General features: G+C 37.5%; 1 pseudogene; it reads left to right on the top strand.

Annotated features, from left to right (window-relative positions):
- LOC122748017 lies at nucleotides 1-11755 on the top strand (annotated as a pseudogene).
- The last annotated feature ends 2882 nt before the right edge of the window (nucleotides 11756-14637 follow it).

Genomic DNA, 14637 nt, shown 5'->3' with positions numbered 1-14637 from the left:
ATGGCGGAGACTGTCCTCTGTCGGCTGGTTCGGCACTTGGAGCACCTGACGTCAGAGGAGTTGAAGAAATTCAAGCTATACCTGATGGACTATCTCCACCGGGGCTGCCCAGAGGGGGCTGATCGCACAAGAGTGGCGGATCTCCTGGTCAGTTCTCATGGGGAGCAGGAGGCCTGGGAGATGACTCTGAGCTTCTGGAAGAAGATGGGCTTCAGGGAGCTGTGGGAGCGAGCCAGGAAGGGATAGGATCGGCCTGAGGGCTGGGGCTTCCCCCTCCCACTTGCGGGCCCCCCAAGGTTCCTTTTTTTTCTCCTTCCTTTTTTTCTCCCTCTTTCCCTCCCTCCTCCCTCCATCTTTTTCTTCATTCTTTCCTCCTTCCCTCTTTCTTTCCTCGGAATCCTTTTCTAGTGCTTCTCCCAGACCAAAATGACCTTAAATACACTCTGTATAAATTTTTATTTCCAGGTCGTTTCCTTCTAAAGAATGTAAATTGGGGAAGGCACTATTTCTGTATTCAGAGCACCTAGCCCAGTGTTTGACAGGTTATAGGTACTTAATAAATGCTTATCGAATAATTACTTCCTTTTTTGACTTTAGAAGAGGAGGATCCCATTGTGATACATGACATAGGGCTGAGATAGGAAGGGAGGGATGGTCATCTCTATGCTTTTTCCTAAAAATCAAGAAGGGAGAAGTGGAGTTAAGTCACTGTTCCCTGATACTGCAGAAGAGGAACATCTGTACCTTAAGGAGTTTACTGGAGACAAGAGAATGATTAGGAGGCACTAGTAAAGAGGGACCGGGTGGGAGTAGGGGGTTTGAGGGGGACGGGGTGTTGAGTCTGAGAGAATGGAGCTAATAGAGGCTATTTCAGCTATGGTCTCAGATGAGGAAAGGAGAAAAGGGAGTGGGGACCTGTGGAGAAAGGAGGAGATGGAATGAAATGTGTCAGGCTTTGGTCATGTATTGTATCTCCCCACAAGGAAAATGTCTCAGGAAGAGAATAACTAGAATACTGAATTTTAGACATTTCTCAGGAGTCTGTGCTAAATCAGCAATAGGGGTAGAAGGTCTTTTCTTTTGTAAAATGAGTGCTAAATAACAAGTCAATCAGCTGGCATACACAATAGCAAGAACGAGAATCTGGTTCTATTAAATAACCTTTTGTTGTTGAGTCACAATTCTTTGTGATCCCAATTGGGGTTTTCTTGGCAAAGATACTGGAGTGTTTTGCCATTTCCTTCTCCAGCTCATTTTATTGATCAGGAACTGAGGAAACAACAAATAGCCAGTAAGTGTCTGAGGCCAGATTTGAATTCAGGAAGATAAGTCTTCCTGACTTCAGTTCCAGCATTCAATCCATTGTGCCACCTAGCTGCCCCAAACTTTAATGAATCATTATCAAAAGGTCATCCCATAGGCATGAAGAGAGTTCAGGGCTGGCCCATATCCTCTGCATGCCTATGTCCACTCCATTCTAGGACTTGATATTTATATACTCTGTATCAGGGAAGAAAGAAGAAAGAGGAAATAGTAAGAATTGTCACTTAAAGTTTTAAAGTGGAGACAAGGAGGTAGGATCTTTGAAACAGTGTTGTGATATTTGGCACCCTAAACTCTCACTGGGTTTCTCAGACTAATTCAGCTTTACCAGGAAACACTGAGGTCTAAACCACAAACTCTCTGTGCACTTAAGACATTTTGTGAGAGCCATAATGATTTGGGCAAAAATTTGGGGTCAGATTGATCATGAGTCATCCCAAAAGAATTATAAGACTCAGTGACTCAGTTTACCAAGTTTTATTACAATGCTGTGAGTGATCACAGGGAGAGAACCAGAAAAGTGGAAAGGTATCTCTCGAATTGTGAAAGAAAAGACAGTTATATTTATAGTATAGATAAATTGATTTATCAGTCTCATTATAATAATCTCCACCTTGGGGTGTTACAGGGAAGGGTTTATCCTAATTTGGAGTTCCTGGGGTCTTAAGCCAATCCCCAAGGTGGATACCTTTTTCTGTGGAGGTGTGTTTTTGGGATTTATACTTCATAAGGTGAATCTGGGGACAAATTTGGCCTTTTCTACGCATATCTCTTTCTGGTTCCCATGACTAGTTTCAAAACATAATCACTTTTCTCTTATTTCTGGTCTAAATTTCTATAGGCTGTCAATTCTTTTTTTCTTATAGTCAGGTCTCCTTGGCCCAGGTCCCTCTGTTCCTGTTACGGGTACTAATTTATGTGGGCATGAGAACCCAGCATCCTGACTTATAAGTTATCTATTAACTGAGGTCTGAATCACTTTTAGAGCTAATATCTGAGTTAAAGCTTGGGTCTTAGGTTTTTCTGTTAACCTTTTTTTTCACCTCCTACATCACTAGTATGTGTTGAATGATTTTGCCCATTTAATATGTCTCCAGTGTGAACATGGGAAGTCAATCATTAAAAAAGTTAAAACTTCCCATTTATTCACTTGGAATTCAAAGACAACAGGATAACCACATTAAGCCAAGCTTCTACTCAGCTGGAGAAAAGAGTGCCCTATATCTTCTCCTTTCCTTCACCGGGCCAATACAGAAGATCCTCCCATTCCCTTGAGACCTAGAACAAGTCTTACCTCCTTCAAGATGTCTTTTGTAACCCATCAGCCTGCAGAGATCTCTCTCTATTCCTCTGAACTCCTGGTTATTTACAGTCCTTTAGTATAGGGGTGCTTGGCTCATAGACAATGCTTAATAAATGATTGTTTATTCATTGATTCACTATCTCATATAGTTACCCTTTCAAAGCTTATATATCATATTATTGTTTGTGTCAGTCAACAAGCCTTTATTTGTGGAGTTTATGGTGCTGAGCCCCAGCACATTTCATTCCAACTCCTCAGGGCCCCAACTGAAATCTCCTCCTTAATTCTGCCCTCCAGCTCCAGTCCTACTTTCAGCTCCCAACTATCTAATTATGTAAAAGATGGGAATCTCATTATCTTCTGCTTTTCTTTCCTATGGAGGATCTTGGATTAGTCCCTGTCAGAGTTCTTCCAGCCTCCCCAGGTGAGTAACCACTGTCAATGTATAAAATGAGGTTCAGTTAGTTTTCCCATCTGTTATCCTTGAACTCAGATAATCTGTTAGTCAACAAAATTTAAGGGGATTTGCTACAGGAGCCTGGACCACTTCCCCAACCATTGAATGAATTAAAGTCTTGTGTGTTATAGCAGATACTATATCTCCTAGGAGGGCAAGATGGAAAAATGCTGGCAGTGCCCTTGTTTGGTAATAGGGTCGAATGATTAGACCTACCATCTATTGATGCTAGAGGTAATAGAGAACTCCTGGACTTTATTGTTGAGGGAAATGACATGATAGTATCTATGCTTTAGTAATATCACTTTTGTAATAGTATGGGAGATAGAGAGCAGGGAGATTTGTGATGAGATGCTAACTAATTAGTGTGCTAATTTGCAATAGTAATATGTAATAGTACAGGAGACAGTTAATTTATCATTAGATCCAATGTCACTGATCTAACTTTTTTCATACACATATTTCCTATTTAAGTTCAAGAACAGGTTATGAGGGGGGTATATTCAGAACAAAGAGTCAAGGATGTAGTCCTAGGGGAAAGGGGAGGGAAGAGACAGCTAGACTAGATCCTCATATCTGTATCTGCTCCAAATAGTGTTGATCCTGATTTCTGAGCCTTTGACCTAGGTTTTTTCTGTGAAGAAGACACTGCATCACTAGCCTTTTGACATTTATTCTGGCTGTCCCCCATGCCTGGAATACTCCTCCCTCATCATGTCTCATCATCAGGTTTCCTTGTTTACTTTAAGTACCAACTTTTACACTCCGGTTTTCCAGACATCTCTTAATGCTAGTTCCTTCCCTTATTGAATTATTTCTATTTAACTCATGTAGCTTGTTTGGGTATATTGGTATGCTAATTTTCCACACTAGATTGTAAGTTCTATGAGATAAAGGACTGGCTTTTATCTCCTTTAGTGTCTTCAGTGATAAGCATAGTTCCTGATACATACTAGGTACTTAGAATTTTATTAATTAGTTAAAAAACATACACATATGTATACTTAAGTATGTACATGCAGTGAACATGCATGCATATACAGAAACCATGATATGCCAGAAAATATACATTGATAACCATATATACAGGTTTCCACTCATGCATGGTTCCCTAGGAAGCCATTCCAGGTTCTAGGTATTTTGTGGTTCATGCTATTTTGCAAACTATAGCTCTTGACTCCTCTATCATTAGTGTGTTTACTTTCACTAATTATCAAATTTATACATTTCGTTTAAATCAAAGTCACTCCAAGAAGCAATGTAGAGGAGAGGTGTCAAAAATGTTGCCCCCAGGCTGCATATACTCCAGTACACTCCTGAGAGCAGCTTGAAACAGATTAAAAGGGTATTGGGAAATATTTTTAAAAATAAAATATAACAAAATATAGATATATTCTGTTTTTAAATTAACTCAACATGTGACCCATAGAGATCCTTCTGTACAGATTTGTGGTCCCCATTTCTATCTGAGTTTAACACCACCAATATAGAGGAACTCATTCCCCTACAAATATACACCCTCAGTCAGAAGTGTAGAAATGACAGAGATAGCTATGGAATATGGCTAGAGATAGCTATGGAAGGCTAATGATCAGGGCTGTGATATAGTCAAGGTTGGGGGGTTGGGATTGGGGGTTGACTCTAGACACCAGTAGATGTAAGGTGAGAGAAGAGCCAGGGTAACAGTTCCACTCCATGTGGGCTCTGGGAGCAATGATGGTCAAACCATTATCTCAGGGACTTTTCCCAAAGGTACCCCAGGAGATTTAATTCTAAACATCTCTGTACTGTGTTTGTTATGATTTTAGATGAAAGAAGTAAGTACCTGGAATGAATGAGAAAGAAATTCCAGCTCATGAGGGACAGGAACTCTCGTCGTGGGGAGCATGAGGTCTTTCACCATTGATTCACACAGCTGCTACTTCTTCAGGAGTACCGTTACAAGGAGCAGAACCAACATGAGCTCCTAGTCCAAGGAAGGGAACATGTGGAGGTCATGGAGAAGAAAGGACAGTTTATAGAGGTGTCAGCTTTATTTGATGCTGATCAAAAGACAGGTGTCCAATCACACACTGTTGTGCTTGCAGGGGCCTGCTGGTATTGGGAAGACCACCCTGGCCAGAAAAATAATGTTGGATTGGGCAGAAGGAAAATTCTACCAGAAGAGGTTTGAATATGTCTTCTATTTCATTTGCAGAGAATTGAACCCATTAGGAGAGAAAGAAATTACTTTTACTGATTTAATTGTCAGTAACTGGCCTGACCCACAAGGCCCCATCACAGAGATCATGTCCCAGCCAGAAAGATTCCTGTTCATCATTGATGGTTTAGATGAACTGAAATTCCCTTGTAATGAACACAGATATGATCTGTGGAAAGACTGTAAGCAGCAGAGGCCAGTGCCCATCCTGCTGAGTAGTTTACTAAGGAAAACTATGCTACCTGCATAGCCTGCTTGCTGCTCACTACAAGACTCACTGCTCGGGGGAAATTCAGTCCTTTCTTAGAGAATCCACATCATGTGGAGATCCTGGGCTTCTCTGTGGAACAGAGGAAGGAGTATTTTTGCAAATTTTCCAGAAATGAATATTTTGGTCAAAAAGCCTTTAATTTACTAGAAAGCAATGACACACTGTTGACCATGTGTTCTGTTCCTCTGAAGTACTGGATTGTCTGCACCTGTCTGAAACAACAAGAGGAAAGAGGACATGATTCCTTCCAGGCTTTGAAAACTACCACTGGTCTATACATGTGTTACCTTTCCAATTTAATCACACCTGATGACAAGAACTTTGCACTTCAGCACCTGAGGGGCCTTTGTCACGTGGCTGCTGAGGGAATCTGGGGGAGGAATCTGCTGTTTGAGGAGGAGGATCTGAAGAGGCATGACTTGGAGGCAACCACAATGATCATATCTATGTGCATGGCTCCCAAATCTATATTATCAGTCCTAGTCTCTGCATATCCTGTAAGCATCTCAAACTCAACATATCAAAACAGAACTCTGTATCTTTTCCATAAAACCCTCATCTCTTTCCAACTTCCCTGTTTCTGTTAAGGAGACCATCCTTCTAGTCACTCAGATTTACAACTTTAATATTATCCTTAAATTCTTGATTCACTTTCTCACCAAATACATATAATCAGTTGTCAAATTTCCTAATTTCTATCTACAAAAATTCTTCTTAATCTGTTCTCTTATCTTTCTCTATACAACTACCCTCCTAGGTCAGACACTTTTCACCTTTCACATTCACTGTTAGAATAGCCTACTAATTGGTTTCCTTATCTCTTTCCACTGCCTACTTCATCCTCCCCATGGTTGCAAAAGTGATTTCCTTAAGCACCAGTCTGACCATGCCATTTCTTTATTCAGTAAACTCTAGCTGATCACTATTGCTTTCAGGATCAAATATGAAACACCCTATTTGGCATTTAAAATGCTTTAAAGGGCAGCTAGGTGGCACAGTGGATAAAGCACTGGCCTTGGATTCAGGAGGACCTGACTTCAAATCCATTCTCAGACACTTGACACTTACTAGCTGTGTGACCCTGGGAAAATCACTTAACCCTCATTGCCCTGAAAAAAAAGATAAAAAAAAAAAAACCCTTTACAATCTGTCCTCAACCTGTATGCCCAATTTTACCACATCTTACTTTCTTCACACATTCTATAGTCCAGCTAGAGTGGACTGACTATTGCTCACATACAGTTCTCCATCTCCCACCTAGAATGGTACCCCTCTTTTCCTCTTCCTCATAGAATTCTAGGTGTTTTTTTTTAAACTCATTTTAGCAACACCCATCCTAAAGCCTTTCCTGATCTTCCCATCTATTAGTACCCTCCTCACAAAAATTCCCTTGTATCTATTTTGTGTCTACCTATCTATATACTCATTATCTCCCTTGATAATAAGGTCTTTTGATAATAAGATGATAAGCTCCTTGGAGTTAGGGACTATTCCACTTGTATCTTTGTATCCCCAGTGCCTAGTGCTCTGTTTGGCTTATAATACATTCTTAATAAATCTGTTTACTATGTTATAACAATAAATTCTAATAGGAATTAGCTAAACAGTATTGGGAGAGGCTTAGAGAGAAGTGACAATTAAGAATTATTGGCCAAATACACAGTATCTTGGGTATTATTAGCTAAAAAGAGGAATTGACATTAATCCTTGATCTTTTACTCCAAGGACATTTTAAAAAATATTTAATCAGGGATGACATCATTGTTAATCTTGCCCCCCTCATATGTTTGACAAAACATAAACCAAGAAAGAAAATCAGAGAGAAGGAATGGGAGTTGAGATGGAATGTATAAATATATAGTTTAAGAAAAGTTCTTATTATATGAGTTGTTCATAATAAAGCATGTTCTCCCAACCTTTCCCCTATGAACTGTACCAGCAGTTCATGGATATCAAACACATAAAGTTGCTGGCATCATGGATTATTGGTTTAACAGAATTCCTTTAATGATCATACCACTATAGTTAGACTCAGAATATCAGTTACAGTCCCATAAAGTCTTCAATTGAAAGTTAGAGTAATCAGTGCTTTAGGTGGATTCAGCTCTCAAGCATCACATACCCTAGATAGCAGGTATTGACTGTAATCTCACAATGGCAACACTAAGAAATTCATAATGAGAAATCATAACTAATCTTGTAATTACTAGTACTAATAGTAAATAGATGCTTTTTTAATCTCTAAGTTCAACATTATAGAAATTATTTTGCTTTAAGATGCTTAATAGCAAGCAACAAAAGACTTTGGGATGGCATATGTAAATATAATTCCAAATTGCATACAGAGAGCAACTTGTATGAAACATTGTCAATAGTAAAACATGTTCAGTTAGTAAGTACAACTGATCTCAGAATCCCTTTGAACAATGAGGATATCTTTAGTGATCTTTAAGTAGTGTGCATGCATTTCTGGACATGCTCTGCACACAGATTCTAATTTCAGATTAAATAACAAAGGTAAGTAAAATCAGATTTTTTGTTTAGGTAATACAAGATAGCTCATAAGTTATTACTCTGTACTAACATAACTGACTATATTGAAATCCTGTTCCTTAAAACCTAAACAAAAGAGGTTCCTGACTTTAGCTCACAACTTAATAGATTCATATTTTGTTTCATAAGCTTCTATACCTTTGTTAAATTATACTCATAATATTCTGAAAGAGTGAGATAATTCAGGAACTGAATCTTATACATATGATGAGTTGAAGCACTAATTTTGTTTAGGCAATGGAATGACTATGAATTCAAATCAAAAGAGCAAGATCTTTCCCAGTTGCAGCTTATTAAAGTAATCTAGGTGCCTTACTATTAATGAAATAACTACAGTATTATAGTATTGCAATGGCAAACTTCCACTGTTTGTCTATCCTGATAATAGAAATTTGCAATGAGAATTATTTGTATGTTACAGGAGTAATAGAGACCCACAGGTGGTGCTTGAGCAGGGAAGTGACATAATCATACTTGTTCTTGAGAAAATTTATTTTGTCTGTTATGTAAGGGATGATGATTTGTATTTAAAGCCCTTTATATTCTCGTTCAATCCTATCATTTCAGGCTTATTTCACATTACTTCCTTCAGTTTGTGAGAGACAGACAAAGCTAATGGATGAAAATCGGCCCTTGGAACACATAGGTTCAAATTCTTTCTCTGAAACATGTTGGCAATATAACCCTGAGCGTTTAATTTAAGCTCTCTAGGCAGTTGTTTAGGACTTCAAATTGCAGAGAACATAGTGAGCTGCATAACAAAAGTGATTTTCTTTGTCTAAGAGATTTCTATTTCAGTGAACTCATGAGAACAGTTTCTATCCCCTTCATACTCTTTGCATTCCAGCCACATTGGCTGTCTCGGAACCATGAGATATGGTATGATAACCTTTCCATAACATTTTCAGGTGTTATGAACACATACTAAATTTGGCTTTGATCCAGACACATGGTGGTAAAAAGTGTTACTGATTGCAAAACTACCTCAACCCTCTATTGGAAGTCTAAGGATATAAAGAAGGGAATGTAATGGAATTTACTAATTTGATCATTGACAATGCTATGCTAAGGTTTAGTAAAAATACAGCAATTCAAACAGTTAAAGAAGAGAATCCAGCTTTCCAGACCAGAGTCCAGAGTCCAGAATCCAGACCAGAGTCCAGAATCCAGTTTTCCAGACCAGAATCCAGTTTCCTCCTGATGACATCTTACCACTTCAAGAAGACAAGAGAACTCAGAGACTTTATATGAACTGTTTTGCTTTGTTAGTTTTTACTATCTCCTTTCTGTTATAATATACATCATCTGTAACATGTACCCTATGCAGAGGCCCTCCCTTTGCAAGACTAATGTCAAAGCGTCGGTTCATGAGGACAAAAAAAAAAATCGCCCCTCTGGACAAAACTTTCCTCTCTTCCTTTTCTATATTGTTGTTCACATATTATTAGTTAGCATTAGTTATTATATTCTTTTTACTGTTCCGTCAAGGAAACATTTTGTTTCTTGAGGAACAAAAGGGGGGACTGTAATGATTGGAATGATGCCACCTACTGGAGACTTGCTGTGGAGAGCTCCACCATGAGGAAAATGCCTCAGAGGCATTGTGGCTTTTCCTTGGCGTCAGGAAATGACGTTTGCTCATGGGTGCTGTCTATCAAGTCTACCAGCCAATCAACTGGAGGAGCCTCCTATGGTCTGGGAGGAGACAGGAAGGAGGAAAGGGAGCCTGCGCAGAGAGCGCTGGCCTTTTTGGCTTCCGGACTTGATGGTGGTGGCAGCAGAGGACTTCACAGGAAATTTGAGGAAAGATAGGAATGCCAGGCTGTTAGAATTCTGTTCTCAATCTTTTTCTTTCTATTTTCCAATAAACCCTTAAAAACCTAAACTCATTTTATCAGTGATTTTTAGTCAGTTTCCCCCAAACTGGGGGAACACATTAGAATCCACATTTAGAATCTTAAATTACACAACTCTTCCCAAGATTCATTATTCCATTTTCCATCTATTTTCCTCATTACAAACATTCCTTACACCTGGAATGGAGTCCCTCCTCACCTGTTGTTTCTAGAATCCCTAGCTTTCTTCAAAGCTCATTTCATATATCATCTTCTGATAGCCTTTCCTGATCCCCTAGCAGTTGGTGCTTTTCCATCCTTATTATCTGTTTATGCATTGTGTTGTGTCCCAATTTTTATAGAATATAAGCTCCTTGAAGTTAAGGGAAACAAAGAAAAACAAGAAAGAAGCTAAAAATCTAAACATTAGGAAAAGTAGAGACTATATAACTTATGATTACTGGATAGAAAAGAAAGGAATTTATATATTTCTCAGCTAGACTTGACACATTTATAAAATTTGACTATATGAAGACAAATGAAGAAAAGAAAAAATAGCATATACTTTACTGAACATAGAGCAATAAAATTATATTTATCAAAGGATCTTTGAGCAAAGAATTAAAAATTAGTTACTGAATAAAAATTCTATGTAATTGGATGGTCAAAGAACAAATCATAGAAATAATAGAAATATTAGCAAACAAAATGAAAACCATTAGACAAAAAATTATAGGATACATCTAAAGAAATCATTAGGTAAACATTTACATATCTAAACAAAAGAAAGAAGAAATCAATGAATTGGGGGTAGAACTGAAAAAAAATATCTACCAAAGAAATGTCAACCCTTTCTCATCTCAACTTGAATGTTCAAATTGTGAAAATCATAGATATTAACAAAATTGAAAGAATCAAAACAAAATAATAAAATGACAGACTAATAAAATAAATATTATAGATACAATCTTATTACCCAAACTGGGGAGGGATAAAACAGAAGAAGAAAAAAAGCAGGGTAAGGATCCATTCTTCATAAAAACTACTGGGAAAACAAGAACATTTCACACAATATACCAATGTGAAATCTTTATCAGATAAACACCTTTTTTCAAAAGTACCTGCTTCATGTCTAATTTTAGCTGTATTGTTTTTATTTGGGCAAAGTCTTTTTAATTTTTATAATCCAAATTTTATATTTTTGCTTTGGCAATCTTCCCTACCTTTTTTCTTATAAATCCTTTACTTATACATAGATCTGAAATTTCTGTTCTCTATTAATTTCTTTATAGTGTATCTGTTTAGTGTTCACATTGGTATGTTATGTGAAATATTCCACAGAATGAGAAAAATAAGTAGGTAGATTGGAAAGGAGGGATTTACAAGGAAATTGCAGTGACTAAATGATAGCCTGTGGTGTTTACACACATATAAGCAACTTTAATCAACTTGAAAACCTTAAAAGTAACACAAATGATAGCTATTATGATGAAATATATATATTATATGTACATATATACATGTATATATAATATATGTATATATTGTACCTCTTCCAAGAAGAAACAGGACATGAATTCATTCACCATGAAGAATTTTAAGTAATCATTCCTCTTCTAATTATGTTTTCTTCTACAGATTGAGAAATTGCAAATTGACTCCTACTTGTTGTCAGGATCTTTCCTCTGCTTTCATGAAGAATGGGAGCTCGAAAGACTTGTGGCTAAAAAACAACAACTTTGGCGATTCTGCAATGAAGCTCTTGTGTGAAGCCTTGGGAAATCAGATCTATAAACTCCAAGAACTGAGGTGAGAAGTATTTTGTGAAAGGTTCCCTGGGCCATGCAGTAAGTAGAATGAGAGCCCAAATTTGTAAGGAAAGAGTGGATTTTTTTTTTGTTTTTGGCTGAAGCTTGATCAGTGTGAGCCCTGATCTCAACACTTTGATCTCTTTAATAAATGTATGTGTAATTGATCTTTCATCTGTCTTCTTCTGTCTTGGGTCTTAGTTGGTAGGAGAATGATTCACTGAAGGAAGTATCTACTTCCCTCTAACAGGTCCACTGAAGATTCTCTAAAAAACAGAGTTAGGGGAATTTGGGGAAGAGTGTAAGTACCATGTTAATGACTAAATTTTCCCTCCCGCCTTTTTTAAAGGACTAAAAATTCTAGCTATGATATCGAAAATCTAATGAGTGGTTTCCCCAAATTAGAAGCTTTAGCAAGAATTTATACTTTTAAGGATTTAGTAAAGAGCAATCAGAAGTTGGTGAGGAAAGAGAGAGGTAAAAATCTATTTCTAAGAAACCCTGGCATCCAACCCACCATACCGAAGTCAGGAACCCAAAAGACCCCCACACTTCCTTCCTCCTCCCAGAAGCCTCTTGTGAAACAGGAAACAGGGCTGTACACACACACACACACACACACACACACACACACACACACACATGCACACACACACACACACACGCACACACACACACACAGATCCAAGATAATTGGTTGGCAGCCTTGATTGACAGAACTAAAAGGTGGCTCTAAAAGGTAGCTTTACACATGCAAGTTCCGGACGCTGGCCAGCTTCTGGATGCTATAGTCACATGACTTCCAAATCACATGCTCTCACCTCATGGCAGAGCCTCCCCACAATATCTCTACAGAAGGGGGTGCTACTTCAATTCTCACACTTTCTAGTCAAAATAGGTAGAATTAGTGGTAATTTGTATATAATTGAAACAAAGTTGATTTAATCCCAATTCTATATAACAGACCTTCAGATAGTTAAAAAGAGTTATCATATCTCCGCAAGTCTGTTCTGCAGGCAAAATGTTCCCTGCTCCTTTCCCTAATTCTCCTATAACAAGGTGTCCAGTTTGCTTACTATTCTAGGTATTTGCTATACTGTTGACTTGCTATAGTTTGTCAATACAAATGAGGCACTCAAAGCTGCATATAACAATCTTATTTTTTATCTGACCCAGGCAGAATAGAGAAAAACTAACCACATTATCTTGAAGTACTTGGTTTCTCATAATGCAAAATCATTTCACATTAGCTTTTTTCTTGGCTAACCTGTGCAGATTTTGGTTCCTTATACATGTCATAATTTTGATTTATACTGAAATCAGCATGGAATAGTTTATCTGTCAGATTTATGGACAGGGGAAGAATTTAGGACCAAAGAAGATATAGAGAGCAATACAAAATGTGAAATAGATCATTTTGATTATATAAAATTAAAAAAAAAAACTTTTGCACAAAACTCATGTAACCAAGATTATAAGGAAAGCAGAAAACTGGGAAATTATTTTTTGAAAAAAATATCTCTGGGGCAGCTAGGTGGTGCAGTGGATAGAGCACCAGCCCTGGAGTCAGGAGTACCTGAGTTCAAATCCAGCCTCAGACACTTAACACTTACTAGCTGTGTGACCCTGGGCAAGTCACTTAACCCCAATTGCCTCACTAAAAAAAATAAATATATCTCTGATAAAGGCATCATTTCTCAAATATGTAGAGAACTGGGTCAAATTTATAAAAATACAAATCATTCTCCAATTCATAAATGATCAGAGGATATGAACAGGGAGTTTTCCAACAAAGAAATCAAAGTTATATATAATTATATGAAAAAATATTCTAAATCACTAGTGGGGTATCACCTCACATGTAACAGAGTGGAAAATATAAAAAAAAGGAAAATATTGGGTTTGGAGATGTGGGAAAACTGGGATGCTAATCCACTACTGGTAGAGTTATCAACAGATCCAACCATACTGAAGACCAATTTGGAACTATGCCCAAATGTAAAAATGTTTATACCCTTTGATTGAACAATACCACTGCTAGATTCATATCCCAAAAATTTCCCCAAAAGAGAAAAAGATCTATTTGTACAAAAATATTTGTAGGAACTTTTTTGCAGTGGCTTAAAATTGGAAATCAAAGGAATGCCCTTCTACTGGGGAATGGCTAAATAAGCTGTGGTAAATTATTGTGATCAAATATCATTTTTTTGTTTGTTTTTAGTTTTCAACATTTGCTTTTATAAGATTTCTAGTTTCAAATTTTTCTTCCTGCCTCCCCTCCCTCAGCCCTCTCCAAGACAGCAAGTAATCTGATATAGGTTATAGATATATAATCACATTATACATATTTCTGCATTAGTCATGTTATAAGAGAAGAACCAGAGCAAAAAGGAAAAACCTCAAAAAAAAAAAAAGCAGCAACAAAAACAATAGAAATGGTGTGGTTCAATCTGCATCTAGATCCCACAGTTCTTTTTTTTTTTTCTTCTGGATTTGGAGAATATTTTCCATCATGAGTCCTTTAGAACTGTCTTGGACCATTGTATTCCTGAGAAGAATCAAGTCTATCACAGTTGACCAACACATAATGTTGATACTGTATACAATGTTCTCTTGGTTCTGCTCATCTCACTCATCATCAGTTCATGCAAGTCCTTCCAGGTTTCTCTTAATTCCTCCTGCTCATCATTTCTTACAGCACAATAATATTCAATTACATTCATATATCACAACTTGTTTAGCCATTCCCCAATTGATGGGCAACCGTTTAATTTCCAGTTCCTTGCCACCACAAAAAGAGCAACTATAAATATTTTTGTACATGTGGGTCCTTTTCCCTTTTCTACGATCTCCTTGGGAAAAAGACCCAAAAGTGGTATTACTGGGT

This window comes from Dromiciops gliroides, chromosome 3 (assembly GCF_019393635.1).
Source record: "Dromiciops gliroides isolate mDroGli1 chromosome 3, mDroGli1.pri, whole genome shotgun sequence".
Taxonomy (NCBI): domain Eukaryota; kingdom Metazoa; phylum Chordata; class Mammalia; order Microbiotheria; family Microbiotheriidae; genus Dromiciops; species Dromiciops gliroides.
Note: the sequence above shows the minus strand (reverse complement) of the source record. Positions and strands in the feature narration are given on the sequence as shown.